Genomic DNA, 27,909 nt, shown 5'->3' with positions numbered 1-27,909 from the left:
CATCCTATGGCACCAATTATACACTGTTTTTAATTGCAGACATTCACATATGTGTATAATCTCTCCTGCTGGACTACAAGCTCCTAAGGACAGGGGCCACATTGGATAGAACTTTTTAGACCCCTGTGCTGGCCCCTAGCACAAAGCCCTATCAGTTTTGCTGGCTGAGTAAGAGAAGAAACTTCCTAGATCCAAGACACTGTCATCTTTCACTCAAACACTCCTTCAACAAGTAACCGTAGGTACCTACCATGTGCAGTGCTAGAAGGGTTGTAAAAAAAACAAAACCCAGCAGAAGACCCACAGTCCCCAATATTGAAAAAAATTTAATTGGGTATATAAACCACACATACACCATAAAGTCTAAAAGTAAGCATGTCTAAGGCAGTGCCATGGGCGTAATCTGGGGAGACGACGGTTATGCAGGGAAGCCTCAATGGAGGTGGTGTATTGGTCTGGAGGCCATAACGGAGGCTGAGCTGAAGAAGGAGATGACGCAATAAAAGGAGGCGCCATTTTCACCAAATTGTTCAATATCTCTACAACGCCCTTCTGACCATAAATATGATACATGCACATTACAGAAGGGTTAGAAGAGCCCAAAAAAAACCCCCAAAGAATAGAGCTACCACCCCTTCACAATCCTACCACCCAAAGGTATCCACTAAAAACATTTTGATGTAGTTCCTTCTCACCTTCCTCCTACACGCTCATGTTACATGACTGAAGTCATTCCTGATTTATTTAGCATGAGAGCCAGAAGAGACAAAGAAAATTGAGCTCAACTTCTTCACTATATAAATGAGAAACAGGGGGCTTCCCTGGCGGTCCAGTGGTTAAGACTCCACGCTTCCACTGCAGGGGGCACGGGTTCGATCCCTAGTCAGGGAACTAAGATCCCATAAAACACACGGCCAAAAAAAAGAAGAAGAAGAAGAAGAAGAAAGAAAGAAATGAGAAACAGGAGGCCCAAAGAAATCAAGGGACGTAGGAAGGCCCTAGAGCTTGAGACCAGAATGGAGGTCCCCCATTCCCAATCCAGGGCTCCTTCTTCATGCTGCTGCCTCTATTTAACTCTTCTTCCTCCCCACACGATTGTGAGTACAGACAAGAAACTTATGCTCGGGGCTTGCGGTTTCCCAAATCAGTATGTGTTCTTAAAATTGTCTGTCTACATATGTAAACATTGCTGGGGAGAGAGATCACGGCTGCCGACAGAGGCACTGTGAGAGGTTAAGGCGACAACACAAATGAGAAAGCACCCCGCGTGCAGCAGGGGCCCCGGAAGTGTGGCTGGGTGGACACGTGACTGGGGCGGGGTGGGGCCGGGGGACCCCGTCTTCTTCCACACGTCCTCAGGGACGGGCTCCCAGCGTTCTGCTGCCCATGCCCCAAGACAAAATAACCAGCTTCTCAGCCAGAAAGGTGGCTCTGCCAGGTCCCCTCTGTGTCTGGGTGGATTCATTTTTCTATAAACTTCATGGTCCTTTGCAAAGAATGACAACAAGGCCTGCAGATGTTGCAGGCTCCTGTGAGCAGATGATCATGCCTGTAAAGATCTCAGGGAAATTATACCTCAGCCTTTTAAGTTAATGAGCTAAAACCCAACAGAACATTCTGGGCTCATTTATTATTTTCCCCCCAGTACAGCAGGCTGTGGATTAGTAGCCAGGAAACAAATACGCTTCCTGGGGAGTAGCCCATGGTCACTGGAGTCACAGAGAAGACCAAGCTCTCTGTGTCTTAGCCACTCTGGTTATCTCTCTTCTGGGCTTTGCTGACGACACAAACCCTCTGGTATCAGAGGAGAAATACATTCAGGGACGCTGTGGGCGGCAAAGAAAACAACACCTCCCCCACCTCTCTTCCCACCAGCCACTTCCAAATCCTCCACTGCCATTATCACCCATGCCAGGGGCGAGAATCAGAGCGGCAACAGAGAGCTTGGCAATTATTTAACCTTCCTCCTGCGCTGGAAGCCGGTGCGGTCTTGGAAAACAACATGTATAACAATCAGGAAGGCTTAAAGGAATTTTAGAAATAGAGCACTAGATGAAGTCACAGCTTGCTTGCTCTCTGTCTTTCTTTCTTTTAGTAAATGTAAGAACATCTCTTTTGGAGTGGATATATGTATACGTATAACTGAATCACTTTGCTGTACAGCAGGAACTAACACAATATTGTAAAGCAACTATACTTCAGTAAAATTTTTAAAAAATTAAAATGAAAAAACAGAATCAGTGGAGCATATGGGAGAAAAGAAAAGAACATCTCTTTTGTTCACCTGTACCTCAGCGTCTAAACACACTTTTGCAGGGAGGGATCAGGTTACCTGCGTAAAGCAATGCATCATTTCTCTTGGAGAAGAAGGCCAGGGCATAACCTTCTCACCACCATGAGCAAACAAGCACCCAGGCTGCTCTCTTTCCTCCCTTCCACCCAACCTCGCCTCCCTCCATACCGGCCCCCTGCCCAAGCGTGGAGGTCAGTGAGTGATGGGTAACAGTCTCCCTAGCATGACGTTCTGACATGAGGCCAGAGCATTGCAAACGGCAGACTCCAAGGAACTTTCCAAAGCAGAGTCTGCTCGAAAACCCACTCCACTCCTCCCTCAGGCAACTCAAAAGGGTGCAGGTTGGGTCACAACCAGAATCCCCTCAGGGGTAGAGAGAGAGCGACATCCCTTGAAACAGAACTTGGGGAGGAAGAGCCACATGAAAATGTTGGGCTCACTTTAAATGCACAAGGGGAGAACAAGATTCCCAGGCGTCGAGAACAATTTCTAACCAGCAAACAAATAGGCACTTCATCGCTGAGCCCGTCCCAAGCGAGGCAGCCGGGATCCAATCTGGTTCTGTTGGTGGCAGTGGGCAAAGGCCCAGGTTCCCTTAGTTTCTCCCACTGGTTTGTCCATCTCTCACTTAAATGTGCCGAGTTTGTAAAAGGCATTGCCAAAGGCTTCTCTCACAGTCTGACTGACTCACCGGATCTGTCTTCGGGTGGAGTAAATCAGGGCTGTTAGTAAGTTTGGTGGTCAGAAGCTGAGGAAGTTCCCATCTGATGCCTTCTGTTTTCTCTAGGAAAATGATGACAAGTTTATTTCCTGCAAATTCAATGCAGGTGGTGTGTGCGTGTGCGTGTGCGTGTCTTGGTGGAGGGCAGTGCTGAAGAAAATGGAGAAGTTTGAAAATAACTCTGGCAGAAAATGGGAGAGAGATCTAAGGACACAGAGAATGACTATATAACAGTTTTGAGGCCCCAGTTAACTTGGACCATCTAACTTTGTATATGCCATTGTCTGAACTTTTTCCCATGGGCGCAGCTACAGATTGAATGAGTCTGAGCGCCAGACTGACCCAGGGTGGGGTTCTGTCAGACGAGTACAATTAAAGGGCAATGAGGACATGGAGTTGAGGATATTTTCAAGAGAGTGAAGAGTAGCTAGAGGGAAAATCAGGAACAAGATGACCTAGAACTCATACAAGGCAGGATACAGCACCCATTCCCACCAACCAGAGTGGAAAGTCTCAGAATTCACGGGGCATCAGGTACAGTACTCAGAAGCCTGTTGACTCAAAAGTGGGAAATAATGAGCCTTAAACTAAATGCTGCCCAGTCCTGCCTAGCAAATCTTAAAAGCAAGACCCAAAAGAATCAAACTGTTTCTAAGTAATTTAACCACATCCCAGAAAAAGGGAAAGCAATTTAGAAGAATGCAAAAAAATATCCAACACCCAACAAGGTAAAATTCACAATGTCTGGAATCTACTTTTAAAAAATACCAGGAAAGCAAAGAAGCAGGAAAATCAATCAATTGAAACTGACTGAGAAGGGAGAAATGATTGAATTAGTAGACAAACTCATTAAAACAGTTATTGTAACTGTATTCCATACGTTCAAGAAGCTAGACGAAAGAGCACAGGTTAACTAGAGACAAAAATGGTAAAAATATAGGCAAATCATAGTTCTTTAAAGCATGCGTGAAGGTTGAAAGCAAGCTACATAACACTGTATGATGGGGATCTCAATATATGTAGATGTAATACATAAAACTATAGTATAAGGGGGAAGGAGAGAGGGATCCATATGGTCGTAAGGTTTCTACATTTTCATCGAAGTAGGAAAACACTGATTCTAAATAAACCGTGAAAACTTAAGCATGCATTTTGCAATCCCTAAAGCAACTACTAAAAGATAGTCAACTGTTTAGAACATACATAGCACTGACCCGATGAAGGAAATACTACCTCTGCTGCAACAAAAAAGCTAATAAAATATCATAAAACTACCATCACCACAATTATTGCTCTAGGACAGGGGGTGAGCAAACTATGGCCCATGGGCCAAATTTTTGTAAATAAAGTTTTATTGGAAAACTGCCATGCTCATTCATTTATGTATTGTATATGCTGGTTTTCATGCTACAATGGCAGAGTTGAATAGTTGCAACAGAGACCACATGGCCCTCAAAGCCACAAGTATTTACTATCTGGCATTCTATAGAAAAAGTTTATTCAAATATCTTATGATATCGCTTATACGTGGAATGTAAAAAAATGATAAAAACGAACTTATTTACAAAACAGAAACAGACTCACAGATTTAGAAAATATACTTATGGTTACCAAAGGGGAAAGGTGGGGGGGAGGGATAAAACGGGGGTTTGGGATTGACATATACACATTACTGTACTTAGAATAGATGGTCAACGGGCACCTACTATATAGTGTGGGGAACTCTACTCAGTATTCTGTAATAACTTAAATGGGAAAAGAATTTGAAAAAGAATAGATATAGGTACATGTATAACTGAATCACTTTGCTGTACACCTGAAACTAACACAACATTGTAAATCAACTATACTCTAATATAAAATAAAAATTTAAAAAGAGGAAAAAGTTTGTTACCTCCTGCTCAATTACCATACAGCCTCAACAAAACAAAAGCCCCATGATCTGTCCCTCAACACCCATGAAGGGAGGGCTTCATACAGGGACCACTGTAAATGCTGCTGCAGAGAAACAAAACTCTACAACTGTGTGTGCCATGAGAAGCATGGTGTCCACCTCATTTCCACTTAACAAATCTCTCAGGGAGGTTATCTTCACGGCAAAACCTAGGACACATATGGAATCCAAGCTATAAGAGAAAATGAGAAATGACTTTAGCTTTCAAATCCCCAGCATGCAGTTAGGCACGCTATAGAGGGTTGGAATGGAAGTGAGTGGGCAATTTGTACTATCTGTCAAACCGTCCACCCTGGTGGTCATTCAAAATAAGGAATCCACAATCAAGCCAACAGAAGGGGGACCAGGAGAAGGTTTAAAGCGGAGAATAAAAGGCACGTTACTTTTATTATTTAATTTTTATTGAGATATAACTCACATACCATAAAATTCACCGTTTTAAAGTGTATGATTTAGTGATTTTTAGTAATGTTCACAAAGTTCTGCAACCATCACTACTATCTAATTCCAGAATATTTTATCACCCCAAAGAGAAACCCCATACCCGTTAATAGTCACTCCCTATTTGCCTCTCCTTCCAACCCCTGGCAACCGCTAATCTACATTCTGCCTCTATGGATTTGCCTACTGTGTACCTTTCATATAAAGAGACTCATGCAATATGTGGCATTTTGATTTGCAGCAACGTGGATGGACCTAGAGATTATCATACTAAGTGAAGCAAGTCAGACAGAGAAAGACAAATACCATATGATATCACTTACATGTGGAATCTAAAATACGACACAAATGAACTTATCTATGAAACAGAAACAGACTCACAGACATAGAGAACAAACTTATGGTTACCAAAGTGGAAAGGGGGTGGGGAGGGATAAATTAGGAGTTTGGGATTAGTAGATACAAACTATTACATATAAATAGATAAACAACAAGGTCCTACTGTATAGCACAGAGAACTATATTTAATATCCTGTAATAAACCATAATGGAAAAGAATATGAAAAAGGATATATATATTCTTTTTACATATATAACTCAATCACTTTGCTGTATACCAGAAACTAACACAACATTGTAAATCAACTATACTTCAATTTAAAAAAATATGTGGCATTTTGTGTCTGACTTCTTTTACTTAGCATAATGTTGCAAGGTTCATCCATGTTGTAGCCTGTTTGTCAATACTTCATTCCTTTTATGGATATGTATAGACACACCATATTTTGCTTATCTATTCTTTGATTGATGGATATTTGGGGTGGTTCCACTTTGGGGCTACTAGAAATAATGGTGCTATGAACATTTGTGTACAAGTTTTTGCATGGACATATATTTTCAATTCTCTCGGGTGTATGTGTAGAAGTGGAATTGCTAGGTCACATGGTAACTCTCTGTTTAACTTTTTGAGGAACTGCCAAATTGTTTTCCAAAGGAGCTGCACCATTTTACAATCTTAACAGCTTTGTATAAGGGTTCTAATTTTTCCACATTACTGCAAAATGTGTTATTTTTTGCTTTTTCTTTCCTATTACCAACCTAGTGTGTATGAAGTGGTATCTCATTATGGTTTTGACTTGTATTTCCCTGATGACTAATGGTGTTGAACATTTTTTCATGTGTTTGTTGGCCATTTGTATATCTTATTTAGAGAAAAATCTATTCAAAGACTTCACCCATTTAAAAAATTGGGTTATTTGATTTTTATTGTTGAGTTGTAAGAGCTCTTTACATATTCTGGTTACTGGTCCATTATCAGATATATGATTTGTAAATATTTTGCCCTATTTTGTGAGTTGTCTTTTCACTTTCTTGATAGTGTCCTTTGAAGCCCAAAAGTTTTTAGTTTGATGAAGTCAAAATTATCTATTTTTTTTCTTTCATCACTTATATTTTTGCTATCATAGCTAAGAAACTATTGTCTAATTCAAGAATATGAAGATTTATTTATGTGTATACTTTAAGAGTTTTATAGTTTTAGCTTTTGCATTCAGGTTTTTGGTCCATTTTTAGGTTAAATTTGGCATATGATGTGAGGTAGTGGTCCAACTTCATTCTTTTGCATATGGATATCTAGTTGTCCCGTCACCATTTATTGGAAAGGCTATTCATACCTTATCGAATTGTCTTGGCATCCTTGCAGAAAATCAATGGATCATAAATGTAAGGGTTTATTTTTGGAATCTCAGTTCTACTCCATTGATCTATATGTCTATTCTCATACCAGTACCACACCATCTTGATTACTGTTGCTCTGAAGTATTATAAGTTTGCAACTGGAAATTGTGAGTCTTCCAACTTTTTCTTTTTCAACATTGTTTTAGCTGTTCTAGGTATTTGGAGTTTCCATGTGAATTTTAGGAGAAGCTTGTCAATTTTAGCTTTAAAAACAAAGCAGCTAAGATTTTTATAGGGACTGTGCTGAATCTATAGATCAACGTTGTAATCTTAACAACATTAAGTCTTTCAATCAATGAACATGAGATGCCCTTCCATTTATTTAAGTCTTCTTTAACTTCTTTCAGTGATGTTTTGTACTTCCTAGGGTACAAGTCTTACACATCTTTTGTTCAATTTACTCCTAAGCATTTTATTCTTTTTATTTCTTTTGTAAATGGAATTATTTTGTTTTATTTTATTTTTGGATTCTTCATTGCTAGTGTATAGAAATACAATTGATTTTTTAATATTGATCTTGTGTCCTGCAACTTTGCTGACCTGTTGATTAGCCCTAATTGTATGCGTGTGTGTGTGTGTGTGTGTGTGTGTGTGTGTGTGTGTCTGTGAGAATTCCTCAGAATTTTCTATATACAAGATCATGTCATCTGCAAATAGAGATAGTTTTACTTCTTCTTTTCCAATCTAGATACCTTTTATTTCTTTTACTTGCCTGACTGCCCTGGCAATAACGTCCAGTTAAGTGTTGAATAGAAGAAGCAAGAAGGGGACACCCATCTTGTTCCTGTTCTTAGGGAGAAAGCTTTCAGTCGCAAGTACGGTGTTAGCTGTGGGCTTTTCATAGATGCCCTATACCAAGTTAAGGAAGTTCCCTTCTATTCCTAATTTGTTGAGTGTTTTTTTTAATAATGAAAAGGTCTTGGATTTTGTCAAATGCTTTTTCTTTGTCTATTGAAGTAATTATGGGGTTCTTGTTCTTTATTAATATGATGTATTACATTGATTGATTTTCATACACTGACACCATCTTGCATACATGGAATAAATATCACTTGGTCATAGTGTAAAATCCTTTCTATATTTGGATTTGGTTTCCCAGCGTTTTGGAGAGTACTTATGCATCTATAATCATAATGGAGATTGGTCTATAGTTTCTTTTCTTGTAATGTCTTTGGTTTTCGTATGAGGGTAATACTGACCACATGGAATGAGTTGTTAAGTATTCCCTCCTTTCTATTTTTTGGAAGAGTTTGTGACAGCTTGGTGTTACCTCTTCCTTAAACACTTAGTAGTATTCATGAGCAAAGTCATCTGGTCACGGGACTTACATTGCGGGAAGTTTTTTGATTACTGATTCAATGTCTTACTTATATTTAGATTTTCTATTTCTGCTTGAAACAGTTTCAGTACTTGTATCTTTCTGGGAATTTACCCATGTCATCTAGGTTATCCAATTTTTGGCATATAATTGTTCATATTATTCCCTTCTAATCCTTCTTATTTTCATAGGGTCAGTAGTAATGTCCTCGCATTCATTACTCACTTTAGTAATTTGAGTCTTCTCTTTTTTTCTTGCTCAATCTAGATAAAGGTTGGTCAATTTTGTTGATCTTTTCAAAGACCCAGCTTTTGGTTTCATTGATATTTCTCTATTGTTTTTCTATGTCCTATTTCATTAATTTCCACTCTAATCTTTGTCATTTCCTCCCTTCTGCTTGCTTTGTGTTTAGTTAGTTCTTCTTTTCCTTATTTCTTAAGGTAGAAAATTAGGTTATTTATTTGAGATCATTCTTTTTTTCATATAGGCGTTTATACCTATAAAATTCTCTGTAGGCACTGCTTGAGTTGCATTCCAGAAGTTTTGTCTATTTCTCCCTTCAATCCAGTCAGCTTTTGTTTCATGATTTTTGGGAGTCTGTTCTTACATGCACATATATTTATAATTGTTCTATTTTCCTGATGAATTGAATCTTTTATCATTATAAAATATCCTTTTTTGTCTCTAGTACCAATGTTTGCAATAAAGTGTATTTTGTCTGATATTAGTATAGACACTCTAACGCTTTTTGCTTACATTTCATGTTATCTTTTTCTTTTACTTTCAGCCAATTTGTGTCTTTGGATCTAAAGTGTGCCTCTTGAAATAAAAGCAAAAATAAACAAATGGGACCTAATTAAACTTAAAAGCTTTTGCACAATAAAGGAAACTATAAACAAAACAAAAAGACAACCTACTGAATGGGAGAAAATATTTGCAAAGGATATGATCGATAAGCAAAATATATAAGCAGCTCATACAACACAACATCAAAAAAAAAACAAAAACAAACAACCCGAATAAAAAATGGGCAGAAGACCTGAACAGACATTCTTTGAAGGAAGACATACAGATGGCCAACAGGCACATGAAAAGAGGCTCATCATCGTTCATCATCAGAGAAATGCAAATTAAAACTACAATGAGATATCACCTCACATCTGTCAAAATGGCTACCATCAAAAAGACCACAAATTACAAATGTTGGCAAGGATGTGGAGAAAAGGGAACCCTCCTACACTGTTGGTGGGAATGTAAATTGCTGCATCCACACTGGAAAACAGTATGGAGATTTCTCAAAAAACTAAAAACAGAACTACCATATGACCCAGCAAATCCACTCCTGGGTATTTTTCCAACAAAAAATAATAATAATAATTCAAAAAGATACATGCACCCCAATGTTCACAGGAGTGAGTGTCCATCAAGAGATGAATGAATAGGTGTGTTCCTTCCCCATAAATACAGCCCATCCTGAACTCTCCACAGACTGACCTGTAACCTGCAACAATGAGCCTTCCAGAATTGCAGTTCCTCTGCTATTCCCCAGTAAACTCATGTTCAGAAACCCCATTAAAGGCTCTGGCCTAGAGTTTCCTCTTGCTCCTGTCTTTGCCACCTGACCAAAACCTGGACCTTCCTCTGTGGCCCTACATGGCATGCAGTGACTCCCCTCTGGGATCTCTGTGTGGCTGACAGGGTCTTCCTCTTCTGGCTGGGTGTCACGCGTGAGCCTCTGACGTGGAAGAGCCAAGTTCAGGACACTGGACCACCAGAGACCTCCTGGCCCCAAGTAATATCAATTGGTGAGAGGTCTGCCAGAGATCTGCGTCTCAATGCTAAGACCCAGCTCCACTCAACGACCAGCAAGCTACAGTGCTAGATGCCCCATGCCAAATAACCAGCAAGACAGGAACACAACCCCACCCACTAGCAGAGAGGCTGCCTAAAATCGTAATAAGGTCACAGGCACCCCAAAACACACTACCGGATGTGGTCCTGCCCGCCAGAAAGACAAGATGAAGCCTCATCCACCAGAACACAGGCACCAGACCCCTCCACCAGGAAGCCTACACAATCCACTGAACAAACCTTACCCACTGGCGGCAGACACCAAAAACAATGGGAACTATGAACCTGCAGACTGCGAAAAGGAGACCCCAAACACAGTAAGTTAAGCAAAATGGGAAGACAGAGAAACACACAGCAGATGAAAGAGCAAAGTACAAACCCACCACACCAAACAAATGAGGAAAACATAGGCAGTCTACCTGAAAAAGAATTCAGAGTAATGATAGTAAAGATGATCCAAAATCTTGGAAATAGAATGGAGAATATACAAGAAATGTTTAACAAGGACCCAGAAGAACTAAAGAGCAAACAAACAATGATGAACAACACAATAAATGAAATTAAAAATTCTCTAGAAGGAATCAATAGCAGAATAACTGAGGCAGAAGAACGGATAAGTGACCTGGAAGATAAAATAGTGGAAATAACTACCGCAGAGCAGAATAAAGAAAAAAGAATGAAAAGAATTGAGGACAGTCTCTGAGACATCTGGGACAACATTAAACGCACCAACATTCGAATTACAGGGGTCCCAGAAGAAGAAGAGAAAAAAAAGGGACTGAGAAAATATTTGAAGAGATTATAGTTGAAAATTTCCCTAAGATGAGAAAGGAAATAGTCAATCAATTCCAGGAAGCGCAGAGAGTCCCATACAGGATAAACCCAAGGAGAAACACGCCAAGACACATATAAATCAAACTATCAAAAATTAAATACAAAGAAAAAATATTAAAAGCAACAAGGGGAAAGCAACAAATAACATACAAGGGAATCCCCATAAGGTTCACAGCTGATCTTTCAGCAGAAACTCTGCAAGCCAGAAGGGTGTGGCAGGACATATTTAAAGTGATGAAAGGGAAAAACCTACAAACAAGATTACTCTACCCAGCAAGGATCTCATTCAGATTCCACAGAGACATTAAAACCTTTACAGAAAAGCAAAACCTAAGAGAATTCAGCACCACCAAACCAGCTTTACAACAAATGCTAAAGGAACTTCTCTAGGCAGGAAACACAAGAGAAGGAAAAGACCTACAATAACAAACCCCAAACAATTAAGAAAATGGTAATAGGAACATACATATCGATAATTCCCTTAAATGTAAACAGATTAAATGCTCCAACCAAAAGACATAGACTGGCTGAATGCATACAAAAACAAGACCTGTATATATGCTGTCTACAAGAGACCCACTTCAGATCTAGGGACACATACAGACTGAAAGTGAGGGGATGGAAAAAGATATTCCATGCAAATGGAAATCAAAAGAAATCTGGAGTAGCAATACTCATACCAGACAAAATAGACTTTAAAATAAAGACTGTCACAAGACACAAAGGACACTACATAATGATCAAGGGACCAATCCAAGAAGAAGATACAGCAATTGTAAATATTTATGCACCCAACATAGGAGCACCTCAATACATAAGGCAAATGCTAAAAGCCATAAAAGGGGAAATCGACAGTAACACAATCATAGTAGGGGACTTTAACACCCCACTTTCACCAATGGACAGATCATCCAAAATGAAAATAAATAAGGAAACACAAGCTTTAAATGACACATTAAACAAGATGGACTTAATTGATATTTATAGGACAATCCATCCAAAAACAACAGAATACACTTTCTTCTCAAGTGCTCATGGAACATTCTCCAGGATAGATCATATCTTGGGTCACAAATTAAGCCTTGGTAAATTTAAGAAAATTGAAATCCTATCAAGTATCTTTTCTGACCACAATGCTGTGAGACTAGATATCAATTACAGGAAAAAATCTTTAAAAAATGCAAAGACATGGAGGCTAAACAATACACTACTTAATAACCAAGAGATCACTGAAGAAATCAAAGAGGAAATCAAAAAATACCTAGAAACAAATGACAATGAAAACACAACGACGCAAAAACTATGGGATGCAGCATAAGCGGTTCTAAGAGGGAACTTTATAGCAATACAAGCCTACCTCAAGAAACATCTCAAATAAACAACCTAACCTTACACCTAAAGCAATTAGAGAAAGAAGAACAAAAAAACCCCAAAGTTAGCAGAAGGAAAGAAATCATAAAAATCAGATCAGAAATAAATGAAAAAGAAATGAAGGAAACGATAGCGAAGATCAATAAAACTAAAAGCTGGTTCTTTGAGAAGATAAACAAAATTGATAAACCATTAGCCAGACTCATCAAGAAAAAAAGGGAGAACACTCAAGTCAACAGAATTAGAAATAAAAAAGGAGAAGTATGGGCTTCCCTGGTGGCACAGTGGTTGAGAATCTGCCTGCCAATGCAGGGGACACGGGTTTGACCCCTGGTCCGGGAAGATCCCACATGTCGCGGAGCGGGTGGGCCCGTGAGCCACAATTACTGAGCCTGCGCATCTGGAGCCTGTACTCCGCAACAGGAGAGGCCGCGATAGTGAGAGGTCCGCGCACCGCAATGAAGAGTGGCCCCCGGTTGCCACGACTGGAAAAAGCCCTCGCACAGAAACGAAGACCCAACACAGCCATAAATAAAAATAAATAAATAAATAATTTAAAAAAAAAAAGGAGAAGTAACAACTGACACTGCAAAAATACAAAGGATCATGAGAGCTTACTACAACTATACGCCAATAAAATGGAAAACCTGGAAGAAATGGACAAATTCTTAGAAAACCACAATCTTCCGAGACTGAACTAGGAAGAAACAGAAAATATAAACAGACCAATCACAAGCACTGAAGTTGAAACTGTGACTAAAAATCTTCCAACAAATAAAAGCCCAGGACCAGATGGCTTCACAGGCGAATTCTATCAAACATTTAGAGAAGAGCTAACACCTATCCTTCTCAAACTCTTCCAAAATACAGCAGAGGGAGGGACACTCTCAAACTCATTCTATGAGGCTACCATCACCCTGATACCAAAACCAGACAAAGATGTCACAAAGAAAGAAAACTACAGGCCAATATCACTGATGAACATAGATGCAAAAATCCTCAACAAAATACTAGCAAACAGAATCCAACAGCACATTAAAAGGATCATACACCATGATCAAGTGGGGTTTATCCCAGGAATGCAAGGATTCTTTAATATACACAAATCAATCAATGTGAAAAACCATATTAACAAATTGAAGGATGAAAACCATATGATCATCTCAATAGATGCAGAAAAAGCTTTTGACAAAATTCAACACCCATTTATGATAAAAAACCCTCCAGAAATTAGGCACAGAGGGAACTTACCTCAACATAATAAAGGCCATATATGACAAACCCACAGCCAACAAAATTCTCAATGGTGAGAAACTGAAACCATTTCCACTAAGATCAGGAACAAGACAAGGTTGCCCACTGTCACCACTATTATTCAACATAGTTTTGGAAGTTTTAGCCACAGCAATCAGTGAAGAAAAAGAAATAAAAGGAATGTAAATCAGAAAAGAAGAAGTAAAACTGTCACTGTTTGCAGATGACATGATACTAGACATAGAGAATCCTAAAGATGCTAACAGAAAACTACTAGAGCTAATCAATGAATTTGGTAAAGTCGCAGGATACAAAATTAATGCACAGAAATCTCTTGAATTTCTGTACACTAATGATGAAAAATCTGAAAGCGAAATTAAGGAAACACTCCCCTTTACCACTGCAACAAAAAGAATAAAATACCTAGGAATAAACCTACCTAAGGAGACAAAATACCTCTATGCAGAAAACTATAAGATACTGATGAAAGACATTAAAGACAATACAAACAGATGGAGAGACATACCATGTTCTCGGATTGGAAGAATCAACATTGTGAAAATGACTATACTACCCAAAGCAATCTACAGATTCAGTGCAGTTCCTATCAAATTACCGGTGGCATTTTTCACAGAACTAGAACAGAAAATTTCACAATTTGTACGGAAACACAAAAGACCCCGAATAGCCAAAGTAATCTTGAGAAAGAAAAACAGAGCTGGAGGAATCAGGCTCCCTGACTTCAGACTATACTACAAAGCTACAGTAATCAAGACAGTATGGTACTGGCACAAAAACAGAAATATAGATCAATGGAACAGGATAGAAAGGCCAGAGATAAACCCACGCACATATGGTCACCTTATCTTTGATAAAGGAGGCAAGAATATACAATGGAGAAAAGACAGTCTCTTCAGTAAGTGGTGCTGGGAAAACTGGACAACTACATGTAAAAGAATGAAATTAGAACACTCCTTAACACCATCCACAAAAATAAACTCAAAATGGATTAAAGACCTAAATGTAAGCCCAGACACTATAAAACTCTCAGAGGAAAACATAGGCAGAACACTCTATGACATAAATCACAGCAAGATCCTTTTTGACCCACCTCCTAGAGAAATGCAAATAAAAACAAAAATAAATAAACAAATGGGACCTAATGAAACTTAAAAGCTTTTGCACAGCAAAGGAAACCATAAACAAGACGAAAAGACAACCCTCAGGATGGGAGAAAGTATTTGCAAACAAAGCAACTGACAAAGGATTAATCTCCAAAATATACAAGCAGCTCATGCAGCTCAATATCAAAAAAAACAAACAACCCAATCCAAAAATGGGCAGAAGACCTAAAGAGACATTTCCCCAAAGAAGATATACAGATTGCCAACAAACACATGAAAGGATGCTCAACATCACTAATCATTAGAGAAATGCAAATCAAAACTACAATGAGGTATCACCTCACACCAGTCAGAAGGGCCATCATCAAAGAATCTACAAACATTAAATGCTGGAGAGGGTGTGAAGAAAAGGGAACCCTCTTGCACTGTTGGTGGGAATGTAAATTGATACAACCACTATGGAGAACAGTATGGAGGTTCCTTAAAAAACTAAAAAATAGAACTACCATACGACCCAGCAATCCCACTACTGGGCATATACCCTGAGAAAACCAAAATTCAAAAAGAATCATGTACCACAATGTTCATTGCAGCACCTTTTACAGTAACCAGGACATGGAAGCAACCTAAGTGTCCATCGACAGATGAATGGATAAAGAAGATGTGGCACATATATACAATGGAATATTACTCAGCCATAAAAAGAAATGAAATTGAGTTATCTGTAGTGAGCTGGATGGACCTAGATTCTGTCATACAGAGTGAAGTCAGTCAGAAAGAGAAAATTAAATACCGTATGTTAACACATATATATGGAATCTAAAAACAAAAAACAAAAAACAAAAAACCGTTCTGAAGAACCTAGGGGCAGGACAGGAATAAAGATGCAGACGTAGAGAATGGACTTGAGGACACAGGGATGGGGAAGGGTAAGCTGGGACGAAGTGAGAGAGTGGCATGGACATATATACACTACCAAATGTAAAATAGATAGCTAGTGGGAAGCAGCCACATAGCCCAGGGAGATCAGCTCAGTGCTTTGTGACCACAAAGCAAAGGGGTGGGATAGGGAGGGTGGGAGGGAGAAGCAAGAGGGAGGGGATATGGGGATATATGTATATGTATAGCTGACTCACTTTGTTATACAGCAGAAACTAACACACCATTGTAAAGCAATTATACTCCAATAAAGATGTTAAAAAAATTTTTTTTTCAAAGTTTAAAAAAAAGAAGAGATGAATGAATAAAGAAGATGTGGTATATATATATATATATATATATATACAATGGAATACTACTCAGCCATAAAAAAGAATGAAATTTTGCCATTTGCAACAACATGGATGGGCTTGGAGGATATTATGCTAAGTGAAATAAGTCAGACAGAGAAAGACAAATACTATATAATATCACTTATATATGGAACCAAAAAAATAAAACAAACTAGTGAACTTAACAAAAAAGAGGCAGACTCACATATATAGAGAACAAATAGTGGTTACCAGTGGGGAGAGGGAAGAGGGGAGGGACAAGATAGAGGTAGGGGATTAATAGGTGTAATCTACTAAGGAGTATAAGATAAATAAGTTACGAGGATATATTGTACAGCACAGGGAATATAGCCAGTATTTTATAATAACTATAAATGGAATATACCCTCTTAAAAATTGTGAACCACTATGTTGTACACCTGAAACTTAAATAATATTGTAAATGAACTATACCTCAATAAAAAAAGAAAAATTACATATGTGAAATGGAAAACCAAGCTTTGCAGATTGATAAGGTGATAGATGGCAATACCAGCTGTTAAATCAACTGAAAGTTGACTCAGATAAACATGACACACACACAAAAATATATTCTGCTCTATTCGAAGTTCTGTTGTCTCCACTAAATAGCTGTGATGTTGCACAAGTTGCTAAAATTGGGAAAAGTAGTGATATCAATTATAGCAGCAGTAAAATTATTATTAGTTTACTAATAATATTAATGTTTAATAAAAATATTTGCCTCAAAAAGATGAAGTGTGCCTGTTGTAGACAGCATATCATGGATCATTTTTCAAATATCCATTCTGCCAGTCTCTGCCTTTTGATTGTTTAATCCACTTACATTTTATAATATAGGATCTACATCTACCATTTTGTTATTTGTTTTCTAAATACATGAATTATGTCATTTTTCTTCCTATATTCCTCCATTACTGCCTTCTCTTGTGTTAAATACATATATTTAGTGTACCACTTTAATTCTCTTTTTATTTCTTTTATTATATTTTTTAGCTATTTTCTTTTTTTTTTTTTAAGACTTCCCAGCTTCTTGTTCTCTCTCACCTCTCTTGCTCTGCATTTTTTTGTTTTTCTCCATGGCATTTGCCATCACATGATATGCTATTTTTTTTAACATCTTTATTGGAGTATAATTGCTTTACAATGGTGTGTTAGTTTCTGCTATATAACAAAGTGAATCAGCTATACAGATACATATATCCCCATATCTCCTCCCTCTTGCTTCTCCCTCCCATCCTCCCTATCCCACCCCTCCAGGTGGACACAAAGCACCGAGCTGATCTCCCTGTGCTATGTGGCTGCTTCCCACTAGCTATCCATTTTACGCTTGGTAGTGTATATATGTCCATGCCACTCTCTCACTTTGTCCCAGCTTATCCTTCCCCCTCCCCGTGTCCTCAAGCCCATTTTCTACATCTAGCTATTTTCTTAGCAACTGCCCTGGGGATTATAATTAACATCTTAACTTCCAATTGCCAAAGACAAAACAATTTGAACAACAAAATAACTAATGATAGCATTGGATTTTAACCCAATAAATAATATCCATGAGCCCATACTGAAATAAATAAATGATTGATTTGCATTTTGCTAATAATTAGTGATGTTGAGCATCTTTTCATGTGTTTGTTGGCCATCTGTATGTCTTCTTTGGAGAAATGTCTATTTAGTTCTTCTGCCCATTTTTGCATTGGGTTGTTTGTTTTTTTGATATTGAGCTGCATGAGCTGTTTGTATATTTTGGAGATTAAGCCCTTGTCAGTTGCTTCATTTGCAAATATTTTCTCCCATTCTTAGGGTTGTCTTTTCATCTTGTTTATGGTTTCCTTTGCTGTGCAAAAGCTTTTAAGTTTCATTAGGTCCCACTTGTTTATTTATTTTTGTTTTTATTTTCATTACTCTAGGAGGTGGGTCAAAAAAGATCTTGCTGCGATTTATGTCAAGAAGTGTTCTGTCTATGTTTTCCTCTAAGAGTTTTATAGTGTCTGGGCTTACATTTAGGTCTTTAATCCATTTTCAGTTTATTTTTGTATATGGTGTTAGGGAGTGTTCTAATTTTATTCTTTTACATGTAGTTGTCCAGTTTTCCCAGCACCACTTACTGAAGAGACTGTCTTTTCTCCATTGTATATTCTTGCCTCCTTTATCAAAGATAAGGTGACCATATGTGCGTGGGTTTATTTCTGGGCTTTCTGTCCTGTTCCATTGATCTATATTTCTATTTTTGTGCCAGTACCATACTGTCTTGATTACTTTAGCTTTGTAGTATAGTCTGAAGTCCAGAAGCCTGATTCCTCCAGCTCCGTTTTTCTTTCTCAAGATTGCTTTGACTATTCGGGGTCTTAACACAACATTGTAAAGCAACTATACTCCAATAAAAGTTAATTTTAAAAAATGAATAAAGGGAGAAAAAATGATTGAATAATAAATGGGGATGAAGAAGCAAATATTCCACACAGAAGAATTTCAATTAATTTCATATGCAGAAAGAACAAGAGAAAGAGAAAATCACCCTTAGAACACCACAGCAATACCTGCTCCAGGCAAGATTCATTGATGTGTATGCATATGTCAAATTCATCCAATTGTACACTTTACATATGTGCAGTTTCTTGTACGTCAATTATACCTTAATACCACTGGAAAATGTATTAATGTAATGCATGTTATTCTCCAGTGAAAAGTTAATTTGGTGTTTCACTCAACTAGAGAAGGTAACCTTCTGTAGGCAGAGGAAGTGTTCCAATACCTATAGCTCAGGTACCAGAGCATATCCAGGCTCTGTTGGTCGTCTGCCCTTATACCCACACCCTTACCACTTCCCACTTCCAACAGCCAGCAACTGTGTTTGCCTGATGGATTTCTCTAGCTACTGAAGCCTAGTTTGCCTGCCATATGTCAGGCCAGAAGTGCCAGGAAATTAATGGCCCCAGAGGAACTGCCTTCAACCAGTGACTGCTGGGAACTGATTGGTATAGAAATATCCCAGCTTCCTCATCCCTTGGGTGGAGTAACTGAAATGCGTGTTCCACGCCATTTTCCAGAGTTCCACAACAAGATTATGCTCTCCAATTGCCTACAGAAGTACCTGACTTGATAATGTATCCTTTATTGGCTTCCTTCCCATACTTGTCTCACTTCCTCACTTCCCTACTGGCATTTGCTTTACTTCCAAATAAACTACTTGCACTTGAATCCTTGTCTCAGGACTGGCTTCTGGGGGTACCCAAACTAAGACAAATATGTAGTGGGCACCTTTAGTGAATAGTGAGCATCTCTTAGAAATCTTGCTAACGAACATACTCCTCTTGAATAGAAAAGCTACCAAGAACTTCAAGAGCCTAAAATTTGGTCCCTCCCTGTCACGTGCAGGGTGCATGTGCAGAGGCGTCCTGAGCAAGCGCAGTGAGGACCATGTTGCTTCGGAACATCCTGCTCACCAGTACAACAGGGATTGGGAAAACCGCACTAGGCAAAGAACTTCCATCAAGATCAGGACTGAAATATGTTACTGTGGGTGATTTAGTTCGAGAAGTCTGATCACCGTATATCATGGAGTCTGGCAAGATGGCTTCTCCCAAGAGCATGCCAAAAGATACACAGATGATGGCACAAATCCTAAAGGATATGGGGATTACAGAATATGAGCCAAGAGTTATAAATCAGATGTTGGAGTTTGCCTTCCGATATGTAACCACAATTCTATATGATGCAAAAATTTATTCAACTCATGCTAAGAAAGCTACTGTTGATGCAGATGATGTGCGACTGGCAATCCAGTGTCGTGCTGACCAGTCTTTTACCTCTCCTCCCCACGAGAGATTTTTTATTAGATATTGCAAGGCAAAGAAATCAAATCCCTTTGCCATTGATGAAGCTATATTCAGGCCCTAGACTGCCACCTGATAGATATTGTTTGACTGCTCCAAATTATAGATTTAAGTAAGTCTTTACCACAAAAAGTACCTACTTCTGCGGGAAGAATAACAGTTCCGCAGTTAAGTGTTGGTTCAGTTACTAGCAGACCAAGTACTCCCCCACTTGGCCCACCAACCCAACAAACCACATCTGTGTCAACTAAAGTAGGGACTCCAGTGAACCTCAAAGGTTTACAGTACAGATGCCCACTTCAAAATCTCCAGCTGTAAAAGCATCAATTCCTGCAACATCAGTAGTTCAGAATGTTCTAATTACTCCTTCATGAAATTAGGTTCAAAATCATTTTCATTACAACTAACATGGTGTCATCACAAATACTGCCAATGAATCATCAAACGCATTGAAAAGAAAATGTGAAGAAGATTATGACATGACTATGATAATTTGCAATCTAGCCTTGATGCATGTAATATGTATAGTTGGTTTTGAATCCATTGCACTGAGATTAAACATGCGTGCTGGCTGTTTCCAAGTTGTGTTTTAAAAAAACAGTATTTAATGAGTAAATATGGTTACCATATTTTTCATCTGAGATGTTGTGTTAGACTTTAATAGGATTAGAAATGGTTTTTCGTCAGCCTTTAAGTGTAAAAAATAAGTTGTAATTCAACAGTTTGGGGTAAAAAAGAAAAAAAAAAGAACCTAAAACTTTTGGGTTTTTAAAATTTATTTATTTATTTTATTTATTTTTATTTTTGGCTGTGTTGTGTCTTCGTTGCTGCGCACGGGCTTTCTCTTGCTCTGGCACGTGGGGATCTACTCTTCATTGCGGTGCACGGGCTTCTCATTGTGGTGGCTTCTCTTGTTGCGGAGCACGGGCTCTAGGCGTGCGGGCTTCAGTAGTTGTGTCACGCAGGCTCAGTAGTTGTGGCTCGCAGGCTCTAGAGCACAGGCTCAGTAGTTGTGGCGCATGGGCTTAGTTGCTCCACGGCATGTGGGATCTTCCCGGACCAGGACTCGAACCTGTGCCCCCTGCATTGGCAGGCAGATTCTTAACCACTGCGCCACCAGGGAAGCCCCAAATTTGTGGTTTTTTCAGCCTATAATATGTTTATAATTACTGTCTATAAAACCAGTGTGATTAAAAATAAGCAATAATATATGCAGCTGACTTAGAGTTGATTTGCTCCTCACCATTTCTGACGGAGAACTCAGGCAATGTTGGCCATCACTCAGTTTATTCTCAGCCTAACAGTATATATTTGTCTATTTGTCAGCAACTCTTCACCCCTGGAGTTTTTGTTTTTGTGATCCCTTACTCATTTGTTTTCATAAGATACCTGAGAAGAAAAGACGAAAGCAAGCTCATTGCACAAAACTGCAGCTTTTTAAGGTGATTACTTATCCTAATGAGAGGGGGTGCTGAGCTCAAGGCTTGAACACAGTGGTTTTGACAGTGAACAATTTGCATCACGCATTAACATGGCAATTACAAGCCTTGAGAAATCTAGATACTGGAAATGAAATGGTTCTGGAAATGGCAGCAGCTGACATGGTTACTTAACACCTCTGAGGGGAGAATGTTGGTAATTGTGATAGACTGCAAAAATTGCCCCAATTCTTTACCCTTCCCTGTATCAATATTCTCTTTGCAAAGTAACTTTGCAGTGTTCTGCTGTGCCTTGGGGCTCAGCCATGTGGCTTACTTTAGGACAACCAGATAGAGATGAACAAGACACAAGCAGAGGCTTGAAAAGAGCTTCCATGATTGGACTGGCTCGCTCCTGCATTCTGCCAACACCATGAGAAAATGCGCAGGATGGCCTGCTGGTAGATAAGAGATGTGTGGAGCAGAGCCGAGTAACCTCACTCATTTTAGCCAAGGCCATCATGGACCAGCTGACTGTCAGCTAATCGCCAGATAATGTGAGTGAGCCCAGGCAAGACCAGAGACACTGCCCAGCTGAGCCCAGCTTAAATCACCAACCCTCAGACACATTAAAATTTTAGTTAATATTTTAAGCCACTGAGTTTCACAGTGATTTGTTACACAGCACTTTGATGGAGATAGATAATTAATACAGTAAGGATGGAGACTGAGGAGTATATCCTTTCTTGGGCAATAAACCCCCAAATTCACATAAAATGGATAAATTCAGCACGTCATCTGAATACTCATAAATACCTAGATAAGTAATGGATGGATTCTAAAACACCCAGATCAGCGGGTGCAAACCGGTGGCCCACCATCCATATCCAATCTAGAGATGCGATCCTATGCCATGATGAAACCACGATTTCTTGTCTTCTTTTAAGCCAGCAAGAATAATTGAGTCTATATTAGAGAGCTTACCTCCATTCATTTAAACTTCTTTCACTGCTACGAATAGGATGTAAAAGCTAAAGTTAAAACCTGGGATCAGGAAAACTTGACTCTGTGTATCAGACAGGGTTCAGTCAGAGAAACAGAACCATGAGGAGTGACGCAGAGTAGGAATTTATTATAGGGATTTGACCTTGAGCAATTACGGGAAGAGGTGAAATGGTCTCGATTTGGTTGCTTCTTCTGTGTCTGGTACAGAGCCTGGGGTCAGGTAGGTATGAGGTAGGAGAGAATAGGGGCCACTGGAACTGGCAAGGAACAAACTGGAACTTGCATTGATCTCCAAGCCTCCAGCCACGCTGCTTTGGGTGACGAGCAGGAGAAGCTGGTGCTCTTGCCAGGAAGCCACACTGACATCTGACCCAGGACTTGGAGAAGCTGAGGAAAGAGATCCCGCGGTAACTGAATTGTGAGCCTGACTGCTGCTCTGGAAACAAGAGCAGGAGATCCAGGAAAATGTGCACTCACTGTTAACAGGGCCTGACCCATGCTGAGCTTCTGAAAGCGAACACGGCAACTGCTTCACTTCCCCTTTGCAAACCTCCTGCAAATGTCTCCTGTGACCAACTCTAACTAGAAACATACAAGGAAGGGAACGCTGAGAAATGTAGTACCAGCTTTTAGCCAAGTCGACACATCACAAAGCCACCACATCTTGACACTTATTTGAACAAGTGAAAACTTGGCTGGAAATCAGGAGGCCAGCTATTATATTCTAAGCTTTCAATTTCTGGATGAAAACTGGAGAGACAAGAGCCATCCAGTTCATACTGTGTGTCTCAGGAAGCTTTTGACTGCGAGTCAAACTGGCTTAGACGTAGGGAGACTTCTTGTCTCACATGAGAAGTTCAAAGGTAGCGTGGTTTCAGAGAAGGCTAATTAATGGCTCAATGATTCCATCAGCATCCTTCCCATCTTCTTGTTCACCATCCTTAGCATGTTGGGTTTGTCCTCAGGTTTGTCTCTTCATGGTCGCAAGGTGTCTGAAGCAGTTACAACCATCACATCCTCACACACTAACATTCAAAAGTGTCTGTTTTTGACTTGTGAGGAAACCTTTCCAAGAAGTCTCCCTAGCAGACCTGTCTTGACATCCCATTGGACGGACTGGCCGTATGTCCACCCTAAACCAATCATTGGCAAGGGGAATGGGATTATAAAAAGTTCGCTTCTTAGACTATGATTATCTCCATGCCACTTTTTCTCTCATTTTGGTTATCTGCTTATGATATATGCTTCAAAGTACAATTATTAGGTCAAAAGGTATGACAGTACTTTTTTATTTTAAGAATGTAAAGCTAAACCAGCCCTGTTATTGACTTCATTCTTCCTCCCTGAGTTCATCATTGGAGTGTTTATATACTGAGCCAACCAGTGTCTCAATGGTTTAGCCTCCCGTGAATCACATGGCTACCCATTACCTGAACCAAACTGGGCTTCTATCAGGAAAGAATAACAGGAGAGACGGGTGGGCAGTGGCTTTTTGTGTGTCTATCCATTCACCCGGCATTACTTTACACCTGCAACCGTGTCAGGGGCACCAGATATGAACGCTCCACAAATAACATACAGGAAAGGGAGAAGAATCTCTTCTTGGCCCAGAGAAATAAAATGTGAGCATCATGTGAGTTCTGGAGGGAAGCTTTAAAATAGGCAAATGAAATGGCCAACAAACCTCTAAAAAAGATGCTCAATATAATTAGTTATTAGGGAGATGTAAATCAAAACCACAATGAGGTACCACTTTATATGCACTAGGCTTTCCCAAAAAACAGGGTAAATAAGTGTTGGTAAGGTTGTGGAGAAACTGAAACCCTCATACACTGCCGGAGGGAATGAAAATGGTACAGTTGCTGTGGAAAACCGTTTGGCGGGCCCTCAAAAAGTGAAACAGAATTATCATGACCTAGCAACTCTACTCCTAAGCATGTACCCCCCTGCCACCAAATACAAATACTTGTCCACACAAAAACTCATTCACAAATAATTCATATCAGCAGTATTGATAATATGCAAAATATGGAAACAACCCAAATGCCCATCAATGAATGACTAGATAAACAAATTGTGGTCTACCCATACAATGGAATATTACTCAGCCATAAAAAAGAACGAAGTCCTGATACATGCTACAGTACAGATGAACCTTGAAAACATTGTGTTAAGTGAAAGAAAGGTCACATACTGTATGATTCCATCTACATGAAATGTCCAGAATAGGCAAATCCACAGAGGCAGAAAGCAGCGTAGTGGTTGCCTGGGGTTGGGGGGAGGGGGAATGGGCTATGACTGCTCAATTAAACCCCATTTAAAGTATGGGGTTTCCTTTTGGGGTGACGAGAATGTTTTGTAACTAGATAAAGGTGGTGGTTGGAGAACACTGTGAATGTACTGCCACTGAATTCTTCACTTTAAAATGGTGAATTTTATGTTATGTGAACTTTATGTCAATTTTTTAAAATCTAAAAAGTAATAGACACATGAGAGAAAATAGCTTTTCCCACCTTATTGTTAAGAATAAAGTGGCTGGGACTGGTAAAGCCACCCTGTGGTCAGGAAGAGACAAGTCTGAGGAATTACAACCTTCTAAAGATGGCAGAGCAAAAAGATGGAAGGAACCTGAGTTCTGGATAGGCTGTCAAGCCATTTAATTGATCTGCCACAAAACCACTCTTGCTTAGTAGGACTTTTTATTTTGTAAGATAATAAATTCCACTATTAAGACGTCCTAGGGATGGGATATTTGCCAAATGCTTTCATTTTTTTCTCTTTTATTTGTATTTGCTGCCTGGAAGCTGTCAGGCTTCTGGAAATTTCCCTGAATGATTCCAGATACTCCCATAATCATTTTCTGGCAACTCAGCTTTTAAAAACACTCCTTTTCTATTTACCTGCAGAAACCAGACATGTACCATTCCTGCTGTTATAAAAGTCAAGCCCTGTGAACGTAACCACTTACAAAACCTAACCATTCTAGCCCTCCCAGAAAAAGAGACCAAGGTAGGACAGAACACAGGTGCATCACGTCCAGATCATATCTGCAGTCCACAGGCACTTGAGATTCCCCAATCAGGAGGAACCTGACCTTCAACAGAATGGCTCTCTCTCTTTTTAGTCCCAGTCTCACGTCAGTTAATTTCAGTGTTTCCGTATACGCTGTGGGGGCCTCTTCCCAGTCCCACCACTATACGTGTACACGCATGCACAGGTGCAGAGCTCCTCATACCATGCTCCTGGAGAAATGGTTTTTACCTGAAAAATCACTCAGAAATCAAAATGCCACAAATCCCTCAACGTAGTACTACCTCAGCTTCCCCCAGCCCTCCCAAGAAAACCACCTTGGGTGGAAGTGGAAAAGAGGTAGGAGGCAGCTTTCCACTTCCTGCCTCTGTCCCACACTGGAGCCATGAAGAAGGTAGCGATCCTCTGGGATACTGGAGATACGGCTCTTGGGGGGGGTCCCATGTCGGCAGCCACATCTGCCATCAGCAGGGGCCATGGCAGGGTCTCTTTTGTACTCTCCAAGACGTTTTGTATGAAGAACTCAACTGATGTCTGTTGACTTAAGTTTTGTGTCAGTATCACAGTTGTCACAAATCCCAACCGTGACTTATGGGATGCTGTACAGCTGACAAAATGCTTCCACGTGCATCATGTTATTTAATTGGGGCTACAGTTCCTTAAGGTGGGTCTTCTCGTCTCCACTTTATGATAGGAAGCCAAGGAGAAGTTAGGAGAAGTGAATGTCACACAGCCACAGCCCGGAAGTGATCATCGAACCTCTGGCCCAGGCCTTCTGATCCCAGATCTCTTGCTCTTTCTGTTCTGTGTTGTGGACATCTGGGGCCCAGGAGCCAGTACTTGGCCCTAGGGTCCTCCTCTGGAAGACGTGGGAGTCTCCAGGGACTCCTAACTCCCACCCCACACAGTCCAGCTATCTGATGCTCACTTTCCTAACGTCATTGTTACAGCATCTATTTATAACTGTGCTAAGAAATGCTGCTTTCGTGGCCAGGCTCATGAACTGGAGAGTAAATAATAACCCTGCAGGACTGACGTAGATAGGAACAGAATCTCCTCTATAAACCCACTAGAAGAACCCACTGTACCTCTATGACCTTTTTTTAAACTTTTCAAGACAGTCTCATAAAAACTATGATTGCTGGGAGAGGTCAGAAAGGGCTTTTTATGTTTTGGCCTCTCCCCTATCCCTTCCTACTCCAAACCCAGGAAATTCTTGGTAGAATAAGGACTTTGTATTAGTTTCCTATCATTGCTGTAACAAATTCTGACAAATTTAGTGTTTTCAAACAACATAAATTTATTATATTACACTTCTGGAGATCAGATATCTGGGTACAGCATGGCTCAAGTGAGTCCTGCTTAGAGTTTCTCAAAAACAAAATCAAGGTGTTGGCAGGGCTGTATTCCTTTCTGGAGGCTCTGGGGACGAATCTGCTTCCATGCACATTCAAGGTGTTGGCAGAATCAGTTCCGTGTGACTACAGGGCTGAGGTCCTTGTTTCCTTGCTGGCTGTCGGCTAGAAGCCTCTCTCAATTTCTTTGGCCGCCTGCATTCCTCATCACATTGCCCCTTCCACCTGCAAGTCCTTCTCATGCTTCACATCTCTCTGTCCTCCTCTTCTGTTGCATCTCTTCTGCCTTCCTCTTCTGCATTTAAGAGCTTATGTGACCATATTGGGCCTGTTGGATAATTCCCCTACTTTAAAGTCAGCTGATTAGTTGGGGCTTCCCGGGTGGCGCAGTGGTTGAGAATCCGCCTGCCAATGCAGGGGACATGGGTTCAAGCCCTGGTCTGGGAAGATCCCACATGCCGCAGAGCAACTGGGCCCGTGAGCCACAACTACTGAGCCTGCGCGTCTGGAGCCTGTGCTCCGCAACAGGAGAGACCGCGACAGTGAGAGGCCCGCGCACCGCGATGAAGAGTGGCCCCCACTTGCCGCAACTAGAGGAAGCCCTCGCACAGAAACGAAGACCCAACACAGCCATAAATAAATAACCCCCTCCAAAAAAAAGTTTAAAAAAAAAGTCAGCGGATTAGCAACCATAATTACATGAGCAAAGTCCGCTTTACCATGTAACATAACTACAGGAGTAATACCAGAGGGCTAAGATCCTTGGGGCCAAAATTCTGCTCAGCACAATCCACCCTCTGGTGGCCCCCATGACTCCCATCCATTCCTCATGGCCTCCCAGTCCAGATTTCTACTAAGTTTCTCCATGGTATTTAGGCTTTCTCTAAGGTGATTTAGGATTTCTCTGTAATTGTCCTTAATCCTTCTGAGCCCCCACCAGCACCCTTTAATATGCGTATTTCTACTAACAGTCTGTTCAAGGAAATCTAGGCTTTTCTCTATCATGCTGCCATGTCCTAAGTAAGTTACTTCACTTCTCAGGGTTAAAAACTTCCTCATCTGCATAATAATTCTAGTTTTA

General features: G+C 40.0%; 1 pseudogene across 1 annotated transcript; it reads left to right on the top strand.

The window, feature by feature from the left end:
- Positions 1-23: 23 nt before the first annotated feature.
- LOC309619915 (transcription initiation factor TFIID subunit 9 pseudogene) lies at positions 24-27,466 on the top strand (annotated as a pseudogene). The gene has a single exon. The product of its transcript is annotated as a transcription initiation factor TFIID subunit 9 pseudogene (transcript).
- Positions 27,467-27,909: the final 443 nt, after the last annotated feature.

Source organism: Balaenoptera borealis (assembly GCF_965194805.1).
Source record: "Balaenoptera borealis genome assembly, chromosome: X".
In the NCBI taxonomy this organism is placed as follows: Eukaryota; Metazoa; Chordata; class Mammalia; order Artiodactyla; family Balaenopteridae; genus Balaenoptera; species Balaenoptera borealis.
This window is presented reverse-complemented; position numbering and strand designations above follow the sequence as displayed.